Source organism: Canis aureus, chromosome 1 (assembly GCF_053574225.1).
Source record: "Canis aureus isolate CA01 chromosome 1, VMU_Caureus_v.1.0, whole genome shotgun sequence".
NCBI lineage: Eukaryota > Metazoa > Chordata > Mammalia > Carnivora > Canidae > Canis > Canis aureus.
The window spans coordinates 98524949-98538769 of record NC_135611.1 but is presented as its reverse complement, the minus strand read 5'-3'; positions in this window follow the sequence as shown (position 1 = coordinate 98538769).

Genomic DNA, 13821 nt, shown 5'->3' with positions numbered 1-13821 from the left:
GAAGAAGGAAAATATGTTCTCATTCATTTGGGGAATATAAATAATAGTGAAAGGGAATATAAGGGAAGGGAGAAGAAATGTGTGAGAAATATCAGAAAGGGAGACAGAACATAGAGACTCCTAACTCTGGGAAACAAACTAGGAGTGGTGGAAGGGGAGGAGTGCAGGGGCTGGGGGTGAATGGGTGACGGGCACTGAGGGGGGCACTTGAGGGGATGAGCACTGGGTGTTATTCTGTATGTTGGCAAAGTGAACACCAATAAAAAATAAATTTATTATAAAAAAAGCAAAAAAAAGCAAAAAGAAAAAAGAAAGAGAAAGAGAAAGAAAAAGAAAAAGAGAAAAAGCAAGCGGGATAGCAGTACTTACATTAAACAAAACAGACTTTAAAACAAAGACTGTGGGCAGACTGAGTGGCTCAGCAGTTTAGTGCTGCCTTCGGCCCAGGGCATGATCCTGGAGACCTGGGATCAAGTCCCACATCGGGCTCCCTGTGTGAAGCCTGCTTCTCCCTCTGCCTGTCTCTCATGAATAAATAAGAAATCTTTTTAAAAAAATAAAAAATAAAACAAAGACTGTAACAAGAGACAAGGGTATTATATAATGATAAAGGGATGACTCCAACAAGAGGATAAAGCGACTGTAAATATCTATGCACCCAACACCACAACACTTAAATACATAAAGCAAATGTTAACAGGCATAAAGAGAGAAACTATGGTGATACAATAATCCTAGGTGAATTTAACACTCCACTTAACACTAATAGATATATAATCCATGCTGAAAATCATCAAGAAAACAGTTTCTTTCAGTGACACAATGACTGGATTGGATATAAAACATGGACAGAAAACATTCTATCCAAAAACAACAGAATACACATTCTTTTCAAGTGCACCAGGAACATTCTCCAGTAAAGATCACTTCTTAGGCTACAAACAAGCCCAATAAATTTAAGAAGACTGAAATCATATCATGCATCTTTTCCAACCACAACAGTATAAAACTAGAAACCAATTACAAGAAAAAAAAAACTAGGAAAAAGTATGTGGAGGCTAGACAATCTGATATTACATAGTCATTACGTCAGTGAAGCAATCAAGTAAATTTTAAAAATTCATTGAGGGGTTAGAAGATGGCAGAGGAGTAGGAGGACCCTAGGTCTGCCTCTTCCACAAACACAACTAGGTAATTATCGAATCATCCTACAGAACCCAGAAATAGACCTGAAGAGTAGCAGAACAAACTGCACAGCTAAAGGGAGGAAAGAAGCCACATCAAAGAAGGTAGAAGTGTGAAGAGGCATTTTGGGAGACAGATTGTGGCCACTGGTGGGGAGGAAGCCACTGTCATGGAGAAGGGCAAGAGACAGACTAACACACAGCTCCGGGCAAAACCGAATCCCCATAGCAATTGGCTTGGAAAGCAAAATGGGCCAACTTCATGACTTCTGGCAACCAGTGGGGTTTAAAGCCTGGAGTTTTAAAGGTCAGTGGGCTTGGCTGGTAATAGAGCCTGTAGGATGCAGCCCTGCTTTTGGAGAGAAGGCAGGCAAACAACTGCAGATGTACAGTGTGGAAACAGGGATCTGAAGAGCACCTGGAACACACAGTGGGGAGCTTATGTGCTCATCTTAGAGCACATTCCAGAGTGGCAGCATTCATGGACAGACCTGTCTAGGAACAAAACTGTCTGGGCCATTTTCCTCCCCCTGCCCCTTAGCATAAACACAGGGAAAACTATAGGAACCAGTGCAGCATCAGTACTTGCTACCTAATAACTTGCTTACACCAAGCCCTTCCCCCACACACTCTGGCAGAACCACCCTTCCCAGTCACCAGCCTCAGTCCCAGCTTGACAGGCCCACTCTTCTGGAGGTTTGCAGACTCTTGGTTCCTATGTCAGGGGTGACAGACAGGTCTCATTCCACAAGCAGATCAGAGCACATCTAGCTAAAATGAGCCACATTCAGGCCAGGGACCAAATATTGCCCATACCACACAGAGACAGCCTCTCCAAATGACTGGCCTAAAGGATAAAGTGGCCAGTACTCAACAGCAGAGCACATGCAGCACACACTAGAGACACTCCTGAAAGTGCCAGGCCCTGAGGAATATGGACACTATACTGCAGGGCATCACAGGATCTCTTCTTCATAAGGCCATTACTCAAGAGCAGGACACATAGCTGACTTTCCTAACACAGAGAGAAAAATGCACAGAGATGTAGACAAAATGAGAAGACCGAGAAATTTATCCCAAACCAAAGAACAGGACAAGACCATGGCTGGAGACCTAAGTAAAACAAAGAAGTAACATGCCTAAGGGAGTAATTAAAGCAATGATCATAAGGATACTCACTAGACTTGAGAAAAGAGTGGAAGATGTGAGTAAGACCTTTAACACAGAAATAATGAATCACATAGTAGAGATAAAGGGCTCAATAAACAAAAGGAGAAACACACTTGATGGAATGAACAGCAAGCTGGAAGAATAACCTAGAAGGTAGAGTAATAAAAAGTAATCAAGCTGAACAAGAGAGAAGAATTATACAAAATGAGAAGAGACTTAGGGAACTCGGTGATTCCATCAAGCATAGTAATAATTGCATTATAGGGATCACAGAAAGAAAAGAGACAGAAAAGGGGGCAGAAAATACATTTGAAGAAAATAATAGCAGAAAACGTCCCTAATCTGGGGAAGGAAATAGGTAGGAATCACAGAGAACCCCTACTAAAATCAATAAAAGCAGATCTACACCAAGATATAATTAAATTGGCAAAATACAGTGAGTAAAAAAAAAATTCAAAGCAATAAGACAAAAGACAGTAACAAGCAAGGGAACCTCCATAAGGCTATCTGGGAAATGTTTCAGCAGAAACTTTGCAGACCAGAAGAGAGTGGCATGATATACTAAAAGTGCTGAGTGGAAAAAAATTGCAGCCAAGAATACTCTATCCAGCAAGGCTATAGTAGAGATATAAAGAGTTTCCCAGACAAACAAAACCTAAAGGAGTTCGTGACCACTGAACCAATCCTCCAAGAGATATTAAAAGGGGAATCTTTGGGTAGAAACGGGACCAAAAGTGACAATATAAAGGTGGGAAACACAAAATATGAGTATTTCTGTTAAAAAAACAGTCAAGACATTTTAACAATAGTTTTCTTCCAATCCATGAGCATACAATGTCTTTTCATAGTTTTGTGTCATCTTCAATTTTTTTCATTAGTGTTTTTCATCAGGTCCTTCACCTTTTTGGTTAGTTTATTCCTAGGTATATTATTATTTTGGCTGCAATTGTAAATGGGATTGTTTTCTTAATTTCTCTTTCTGCTGCTTCATTATTGGTTTATAGAAATGCAACAGTTTCCTGCACACTGATTTTTGTACCCTGCAAATTTATACTGAATTCATGTATCAGTTGAAGCAGTTTTTTGGTTGAGCCTTTTGTGTTTCCTGTGTATAGCATTATGTCATTTGTAAATATTGTTAAAATATTGTTAAACAATATTGTTAATATTGTTAAAATGTTTATACTATCCAAAGCAATCTATACATTTAATGTAATTCCTACCAAAATATCACCAGCATTGGGGCACCTGGGTGGCTCAGTTGGTTATGTGTCTGCCTTCAGCTTGGGTCATGATCTCAGGGTCCTGGGACTGAGCCTCACACCAGGCTCCCTGTTCAGCAGGGAATCTGCATCTACCTCTCTCACTACTCCTCTACCCCTCCACCCTACTTGTTCTGTCTCTCTCTCAAATAAATAAAATCTTTAAAAAAAATACCACCAGCATTTTTCACAGGACTAGAACAATTCTAAAATTTGTATCAAACCACAAAATAAGGGATCCCTGGGTGGCTCAATGGTTTAGCGCCTGCCTTCGGCCCAGGGCGTGATTCTGGAGTCCCAGGATCGAGTTCCGGATCTGACTCCCTACATGGAGCCTGCTTCTCCCTCTGCCTGTGTCTCTGCCTCTCTCTCTGTGTCTCTCATGAATAAATAAAACCTTTAAAAAAAAACACAAAATACCCTAAATAGGCAAGCCAATCTTGAAAAACAAAAGCAAAGCGGGAGGCATCACAATTCCGGACTTCCAAGGGAGTATCAAAAAGTTACGGCATTAAAAAAAAAAAAAAAAGTTACGGTATTCAAAACAGTATGGTATTGGCACAAAAATAGACACATCAAAAGAACAGAAAACTCAGAAATAAACCCACAATTATACAGTCAATTAATCTTTGACAATGCAGGAAAGAATATCCAATGGGAAAAAGTCTCTTCAACAAATAGTGTTGGGAAAACTGGGTTCAACTTGCAAAAGAATGAAACTGGACCGCTTTCTTACACCACACACAAAATAAATTAAAAATGGATGAAAGACCTAAATGTGGGATCTGAAATTGTAAAAATACTAGAAGAGAACACAGGCATTATCTTCTTTGACATAGGCTGTAACAACTTCTTTCTAGATAGGTCTCCTGAGGCAAGGGTAACAAAAGCAAAGTAAAGCAAAACAAAACAAAAAACTACTGAACTACATCAAAATAAAAAGTTTTAGCACAGCAAAGGAAACAACCAACAAGACTAAAAGGCAACCTACAGAAATGGGAAAGACATTTGCCAATGACATATCCAATAAAGTATTAGTATCCAAAATATATAAAGAACTTATAAAACTCAATACCCAGAAAACAAATAATCCAATTAAAAATGGGTAGAAGACACAAAGAGACATTCCTCCAAAGAAGATATCCAGATGGCCAACAGACATATGAAAAGATGATCATTACTTATTATCATGGAAATAAAAATCAAAACTACAATGAAATACCATCTCACACCTGTAAGAATGGCTAAAATCAACAATCAAGAAACAGGTGTTCAATGATGCAGTTCAAGGATTAAATATATATACTCTTAACAAGATATTCATTTAGATTCATACCCATATAGGCTCAAAGTTAAGGGATGGAAAATAGATATGCCATTCAAATGATAAGCAAAACAAAGCATAAGTGGCTATACTTAGATAAAATAGACTTAAATCAAAAACTCCCTACAGACAAAAAAGGTCTGTATTATATAAAGGGTTCATTCAACAGGAAGATATAATAACCATATATGCACTCAATATCAGGACACCTAAATATATAAATCAAATATTGATCTGTGTAAAGGCAGAAACTGATTGCAATATAATGTTAGAGGACTTCGATAATTCACAATAACACATAGAACATCCAGACATAAAATTAGTAAAGAAACAGTTGACTTGAACAACACTATACATAAATGGATCTTATAAACAGAACACAGAACTCACATTCCATCCAACTGCAGCAAATACACATTCATTTCCAGTATACATGTAACATTCTCCAGGATAAATCATGTTAGGTCACAAACAAATCTTAAATTTAAGAGAATCAAAATTATTAAAAGGATCTTTTTTGACCACAATGGAATGAAGACAGAAATCAATAACAGCAAAAACAAATGAACTGGAAAATTCAATAGTATGTGGAAACTAAACAAGCAACCATTCTCTTTGTTGTTTCTGGCTAATCAGGAAAAGAGGAAATCAAAAAAGGAAATGAAAACATATATCAAGACAAACTAAAATGAAACACAATACACCAAAACTTACAGGATGCAGCAAAAGCAGCACTAAGATGGAATTTTAGAGTCAGAAATGCCTACATTAAAAAAAATCTCAAACAACCTACCTTTATACCTCAAGGACCTAAGGAAAAAAAGAAAAAAAACTAACCCTCAAGGTAACAGAAAGAAAAATAATACAAAAAAACTTACAAAGTGATTTTTGAGGTAAATTCAACACACCCTTAGCTCTATTAATTAAGAGTACTCAAAATCATAAGGGAAAAAAGACTTGAAAAGTGATGCTGCAAAAATAAAAGGATCGTAAGAAACAACTGTGAAGTATTATGCACCAACAAATTGAATAACCTAGAAGAAATAAATTCCTAGAAACAGCCAACCTACCAAAACAGGATCAAGATGAAATGTAAAGTGTGAACACACCAATGACAAGGAGATTGAGTTGAAGTTTTATAAACCTTCCCAGAGAGAAAAGTCCAGGATCAGGTTTCATGGGCAAATTTCCACCAAACAATTATAGGATTAATGTCAATCCTCAAACTCTTCCAAAAAACTGGAGAGAACGGAATATTCCAAATTCCTTTTATGAGGCCAGCATATCCTGATACCAAAGACAGAAAAAAACACTACAAGAAAAAATATTACAGACCACTATTCCTGGTGAACACAGATGCAAAAATCTTATGATGATTTCAACAGATGCAGAAATAAAATTTGACAAAATCCAGATTCTTCCATGATAAATACTCAAAACAAATTGGGTATAGAAAGAACATTTAAAAAAAAAAAAAGAAATAACATGCCTCAACACAATAAAGGCATATATGAAAAGCCCAAAACAAACAGTTTTTCAAAAGTGAAAAACTTCCTCTGATCTTAGGAAGAAGGAAAAGATGCCTACTCTCACCACCTCTATTCAACTTAGCACTGAAAGTCCTAATCAGAGGAATTAGGCAAGGAAAACAAGTAAAAGGCTTCCAAATCAGAAAAGAAGTAGTAAAATTATGTTTGCAGATGACATGATCATATATGTAAAAAATTATAGAGTCAACAATCAACATACAACATACAAAAATCAATCACATGTCTAAACAAATATAAGGAACTAACTAAAAATGAAATTAAGAAAATCCCTTGCTCGATTTCAGTACAAAGAATAAAATACTTAGAAATATTCCTTCTGACTACTGGATTCATCATTCTAATGACTTCCTATGTTACAGCCTACAGTATAATTTTAAAGTTTATGCAGGAGAGCAGTGGTTACCACTACCTGCTCATGGCAGGAGACCTAAGTCCTCTACTATCTGCCACTGGCCCTACCTTCCAGGGCTGTTAACCTGTCCCTTAGCACCCAGTCCTTTACACTGTGTTAAAACAGACTTACCTCTCTGCCATTGAATTCAATAAATAAACTTGTGCATGAAAAAAAGAATGCTTAGGAATAAACAAACTTAAGAGGTAAAAGACCTGTAAACTGTAAAGTATAGGTAGCTAATGAGGGCACACTGATAATATTGAAAGACATCCCATATTCATGGATTGGAGGACTTAATATTGTTAAAATGCCCATACTACCTAAGGTGAACTATATACTCCATAAAACACCTATTTTTTTTATTAGGGAGAAAGAGAGAGGAGGGCAAAAGGAGAGGGAGAGAGCATCTTAAGCAGGCTCCATGCCCAGCAGAGCCTGACATGGGGCTCAATCCCACGACCCTAAGATCATGACCTGAGCCGAATTCAAGAGTCAGACATTCAACCAACTGAACCACCCAGGTGCCCCCAATACAATCCCTATTAAAATACCAATGGAATTCTTTTTTTTTTAAAGGTTTTATTTATTTAGTCATGGGGGGGGGGGCAGGAACATACGTGGAGGGAGAAGCAGGCTCCAGCTCCATGCAAGGAGCCCAATGTGGGACTCAATCCTGAATCCCGGGATCATGACCTGAGCCAACAGCAGATGCTCAACTGCTGAGCCACCCAGGCGTCCCAAAATCCCAATGGAATTTTTGACAGAAATAGAACAATCCAAAAAATCATATGAAACCACAAGAGATCCCGAAGAGCCAAAATAATTTTGAACAAGAGCAAAGCTAGAGGCACCATACTTACTGATTTCAAAATATATTACAAAGCTGCAATATATTAGCACTGGCATACAGATCTACAGATCAATAGAACCAAGAGCTCAGAAATAAACCCATCTATAGTGTGATCTTCAAGAAGGACTCCAAGAACTCAAAATGGGGGAAAGAGGAGCCTCTAATAAATGGTGATGGGAAAAAGGATCACCATATGCTCCAGAGTGAAACTGATCCTTTATCTAACTTCATCTACATAATTCATTTCAAAATGAATAAAAAAGCCTTAAGACCAGAAACTAAAGATAAAAAATAGGAGCCAAACGTCATTGCCCAGAAATAAAATATAGGAGCCAAACGATATTTTTTAATCTTCTAAAAAAACCTTCTTAACATTACTCTGGGCAATGACGTTTGGATCTGACACCTAAAGTAATGGCAATAAAAAAGTATAAACAGATGAGTGGATACGCAAACTAACCAGCTTCTGCACAGCAAAGGAAACCAACAAATGAAAGGCAACCTATGTAATGAGAGACAAGATTTGCAAGCTACATATCTGAAAAGGGGTTAATGTCCAAAATAGGAGGATCTCCTTCAACTCAACAATAAGAACTCAAAAAAAAAAAAAATGGACAAAGGACTTGAATAGACCTTTCTCCAAAAAGACCCACCAATACGCTGCCTATAGGAGATTCACTTCAGCTTCAAAGACACACATTAGACAGAAAGTGAAGGGATGGAAAAAATAATCCACGCAAATGAGAACATGAGTAGCTATACTTAGATATATAGACTAACTCAAACACTGTAATGGAAGACTAAGAATAAGAAGGTCACTGTATAATGATGAAGGTATCAATTCCTCAAGAGAACATAACAATCATAAATTTTCACACACCAACATCAGAACACCTTAATATAGTACACAAATATGAACATATTGGAAGGGAGAAATAGACCACAATACGATAATAGCAGAAGACTTCAATACCCCTTCCATTGTTGAAGTCAGACAAAAACAAACAATAAGAGACATTGACCATACTTTAGACCAAATTTACCTAACAGATGTATACAGAACATTCCATTCAACAGGTACAGAATACACATTCTTCTTAAGTGCCCATGGAATGTTTTCAAGGATAGATCATATGCTGGATCACAAAAGAAGTCTTACTTATTAGCATATTGATGAAGATTGAACTCATACCAAGCATCTTTTCTAACCATAATGTTAATGGAGCTAGAAATCAGTAACAGGAGAACTGGAAAACTAATGTGGAAATCAATACACTTCTGAAAAACCAATGAGGCAAAGAAGAAATCAAAAGGAAAACAAGGTATCTTGAAACATATGAAAACGGAAACACAACTTACAGAAACTTAAAGGATACAACAAAAATTCTAAAAGGAAAGCTTATAGGACAGCCCAGGTGGCTCAGCGGTTTAGCGCTGCCTTCAGCCCAGGGCGTGATCCTGGAGACCCCGGATCAAGTTCCACGTCGGGATTCCTGCATGGGGTCTGCTTCTCCCTCTGCCTGTGTCTCTGCCTCTCTCTGTGTGTCTCATGAATAAATAAAATCTTTAAAAAAATAAAAAAATAAAAGGAAAGCTTATAATGATAAAATGTCCATATTAAGAACAAAGATATTAAATAACCTAATTTCACATCTCAAGAAACTAGAAAAACTATGCCCAAAGTCAGAAAAAGGAAGGGAAAAGCAAAGTTGAGAGCAGCAATAAATAGAGTAAAAAACCAACCACAGAAAAGCTCAAGGAAAGTAAGAGCTGATTTTTAAAAGGATGAACAAAATTGACAACCCTTTAGTCAGACTACGAAAAAAGGAGAGAAGACTCAAAATCAGAAATTAAAGAGGAGGGATCCCTGGGTGGCACAGTGGTTTGGTGCCTGCCTTTGGCCTAGGGCGCGATCCTGGAGACCCAGGATCGATTCCCACGTCGGGCTCCCGGTGCATGGAGCCTGCTTCTCTCTGCCTGTGTCTCTGCCTCTCTTTCTCTCTCTGTGACTATCATAAATAAATAAAAATTTTAAAAAATTTAAAAAAAAGAGGAAATATTACAACTGATGCCACAGAAATACAAAGGATCACAAGGGACTTCTGTGAATTATTATACACCAACAAACTGGATATCCTAGAAGAAACAGATAAATTTCTACAAACATACAACCATCCGAGACTGAATCATAAAGACGCAGAAGAGGGATCCCTGGGTGGCGCAGCGGTTTGGCGCCTGCCTTTGGCCCAGGCCACGATCCTGGAGTCCCGGGATCGAGTCCCACGTTGGGCTCCCGGTGCATGGAGCCTGCTTCTCCCTCTGCCTATGTCTCTGCCTCTCTCTCTCTCTCTCTGTGTGACTATCATAAATCATAAATAATAATTTAAAAAAAGACGCAGAAGATGTGAATAGACTAATAGCATGTAAGGAGATTGAATCAGTAATATAAAACCTCCCAATAAAGAAAAGCCCAGGACCCAGGGTTTCCCAGGTGAATTCTACCAAACATTTAAGGAAGAATTAAATGTGAATCCTTCTCAAATGCCTTCAAAAAAAACTGAGGAGGACAGAATGCTCCCAAACTCATAAGACCAGCATTACCCTGATACCCAAACCGGGTTCAGAAGCCCGGTTTGGGTATCAGAGTGAGTGATCTGATCAGGTGAATAAGAGAAGCCCTTCTGAAAAATCATCATATAGTTTCACTCATACGGGGAATATAAGAACTAGTGAAAGGGACTTTAAGGGAAAGGAGGGGAACTGAGTGGGAAAAAATAGAGAGGGAGACAAACCATGAGAGACTCCTAACTCTGGAAAACAAAGGATTACAGAAGGGGGTGAGGGGATGGGGTAACTGGGTGATGAGCACCGAGGAGGGCACTTGATGGGATGAGCACTGGGTGTTATACTCTATCTTGGCAAATTGAACTCCAATAAAAAAAAATATACAAAAAAAATATACAAAAAAAATGTGATAACATTTAGAAACAAAAAAGAAAGAAAGAAAGAAAGAAAGAAAGAAAGAAAGAAAGAAAGAAAGAAAGAAAGAGAGAAAGAAAGAAAGAGAAAAGAAACACTAAAGAGGAGAAGACTTAGACCAATATCTGTGATGGATATCGGTGCAAAATTTCTCAACAAAATACTAGCAAACCAAATTCGACAGCATATTAAAAGTGTCACACACCAGGAACACCTGCATGGCAAGTGGTTGAACATCCAACTTTGGCTCAGGTCGTGATCCCAGGATTCTGGGATTGAGTCCCACATCAGGCTCCCTGCATGGAGCCTGCATCTTCCCCTGACCACGTCTATGACTCTGTGTCTCTTATGAATAAATAAAATCTTAAAGAAAAAGACTAGTTTGGCAGGCTTGCATTAAAAAAAAATAAAAAATGAAAGCGTCATATACCACAATCAAAGGGGATTTATCCCTGAGATGAAAGGCAGGCTCAACATATGAAAATCAATAATTTTAATTAATAAGCATTTATAAAAAGATAAAATTATATGATCTCAACAGATATAAAAAAACATATGACAAAACAAAATATCCTTTTACTATAACTATTCATGAATTGGGCGTAGAAGGAATAAAGGTCATTTATGACAAGCCCACAGCTAACATCACATTCAATGATAGAAGCTGAAAGTTTTCTTCTAAGATCAAGAACAAGACAAGAACATCTACTCTCCCCACTCCTATTCAAAGAAATTTTTTTAAAAGATTTTATTTTATTTATTCATAGAGACACACACACACAGAGACAGACAGACAGAGACAGAGACAGAGATACAGGCAGAGGTAGAAGCAGGCTCCACGCAGGGAGCCCAACGTGGGACTCGATCCTGGGTCTCCAGATTCACACCCCAGGCTGCAGGCGGCGCCAAACCGCTGCGCCACGGGGGCTGCTCTACTATTCAAAGAAATTTTTAAATAATTTCACCTGCTATAGAATCGAAAACAATAAAGTGCTTTGGAATAAATTTAACCAAAGAGGTGAAAGATCTATATACACTTAAGACAGTAAGATTTTGATCAAAGAATTTGAAGAAACACACAAATGGAAAGATAACCTAGGTTCATGGACCAGGAGAATTAACATTATTAAAATATCTATACCACCCAAGGCCATTGTATATTTGATGCAATCCCTATCAAAATCCCGATGGCATTTTTCACAGGAATAGAAAAAATCCTAAAGTTTGTATGAAGTCAGAAAAGCCCAATGCAGTATAGACAATGAACAAATCTGGATATATCAAACTTCCTTATTTCCAACTTTATGACAAAGCTACAGTAATCAGAACAGTAAGGTACTGGCATTTAAAAGACACCCCAGGGGATCCCTGGGTGGCGCAGTGGTTTAGCGCCTGCCTTTGGCCCAGGGCGCAATCCTGGAGACCCGGGATCGAATCCCATGTCGGGCTCCCGGTGCATGGAGCCTGCTTCTCCCTCTGCCTATGTCTCTGCCTCTCTCTCTCTCTCTGTGACTATCATAAATAAATAAAAAAAAAATAAAATAAAATAAAAGACACCCCAGAACAGAGTAGACATCTCAGAAATAAATCCATGAATATTCAGAACAGAACAGAGAAGACATCCCAGAAATAAATCCATAAATATACAGTCAACTAACATTTGATAAGAGAGCCAGGAATACTCAATGGGGGAAAGTCAGTCTCTTCAAGAAACGGTGTTGGAAAAACTGGACAATTACATGCAGAAGAATCAACCTGGATCCCTATCTTACACCATTCACTAAAATTAACTAGAAATGGATTAAAAATTTAAATATAACACCTGAAACTGCAAAACTCCTAGAAGAAACTACAGGGAAAAATAATCTTGACACTGGTTTTAGCAATAAAGCCAGCAACAAAATCATAAAAAGATAGACACATCAGAGTTTCTGCATTAGCAAAGAAATATTCAACTAAATGAAAAGAGAACCTAGAGAAATAAGGGTTAGTATCCAAAATATATGAGGAATTCATACAACTCCGTAACAACCGCCACCCAACATCCCAATTAAAAAATAGTCAAAGGACCTAGATACACAGCTTTCCAAAAAAAGACATGTGAATGACTCACAGATATATGAAAGAGGTTCAACATCAGTAATCATCAGTGAAACAAAAATAAAAAACACAGTGACAACTGATGGATATTAAGGAGGACACTTGTGATGAGCACTGGATGTTATATGCATGTAATTTATTTATTTTTAAAGATTTATTTATTTATTCATGAGAGACACAGAAAGATAAGTAGAGACACAGGCAGAGGGAGAGGCAGGCTCCCTGCAGGGAGCCCGATGTGGGACTTGATTCCAGGACACCGGGATCACAGCCTGAGGTAGACACTCAAGCACTGAGCCACCCAGGTGCCCAGCTAACTAGAATTTAAATAAAAATTTGAAAAAGAAGAAAAAAAAAACACACTGAGGTAACACCTCATGCCAGTTAGAAAGGCTATCATCAAAAAGACAAAAGATAGGTGGAGAAAACTGTTGTGCACTGTTGGTGGGAATGTACATTGGTACAGCCACTATGGGAACTAATATGAATGTTTCTCAAAATCTTTTATGTTTTATTTTATTTTTTTAAATTTTTGTTTATTTATGATAGTCACACATACACACAGAGAGAGAGAGAGAGGCAGAGACACAGGCAGAGGGAGAAGCAGGCTCCATGCACCGGGAGCCCGACGTGGGACCCGATGCCGGGTCTCCAGGATCGTGCCCTTGGCCAAAGGCAGGCGCTAAACCGCTGCGCCACCCAGGGATCCCCTCAAAATCTTTTAAAAATAGCACTAATATATGACCCAGCAATCTGACTTCTAGGCATACATCCAAAGGAAATAAATCAGTATGTTAGAAAGATATCTCCAGTCCCATATTCACTGCAGCATTATTATCAATAGCCAAGACACAGAAACAACTTAAGTGCCCGTCAACAATTACACAGTAAATAGACACACACACACACACACACACACACACCCAGGAATATTATTCAGTCATGAAAGAGAAAGAAATCCTGCCATTTACAACAACTTGGATGGACTTTGAGGGCATTACACTAAGA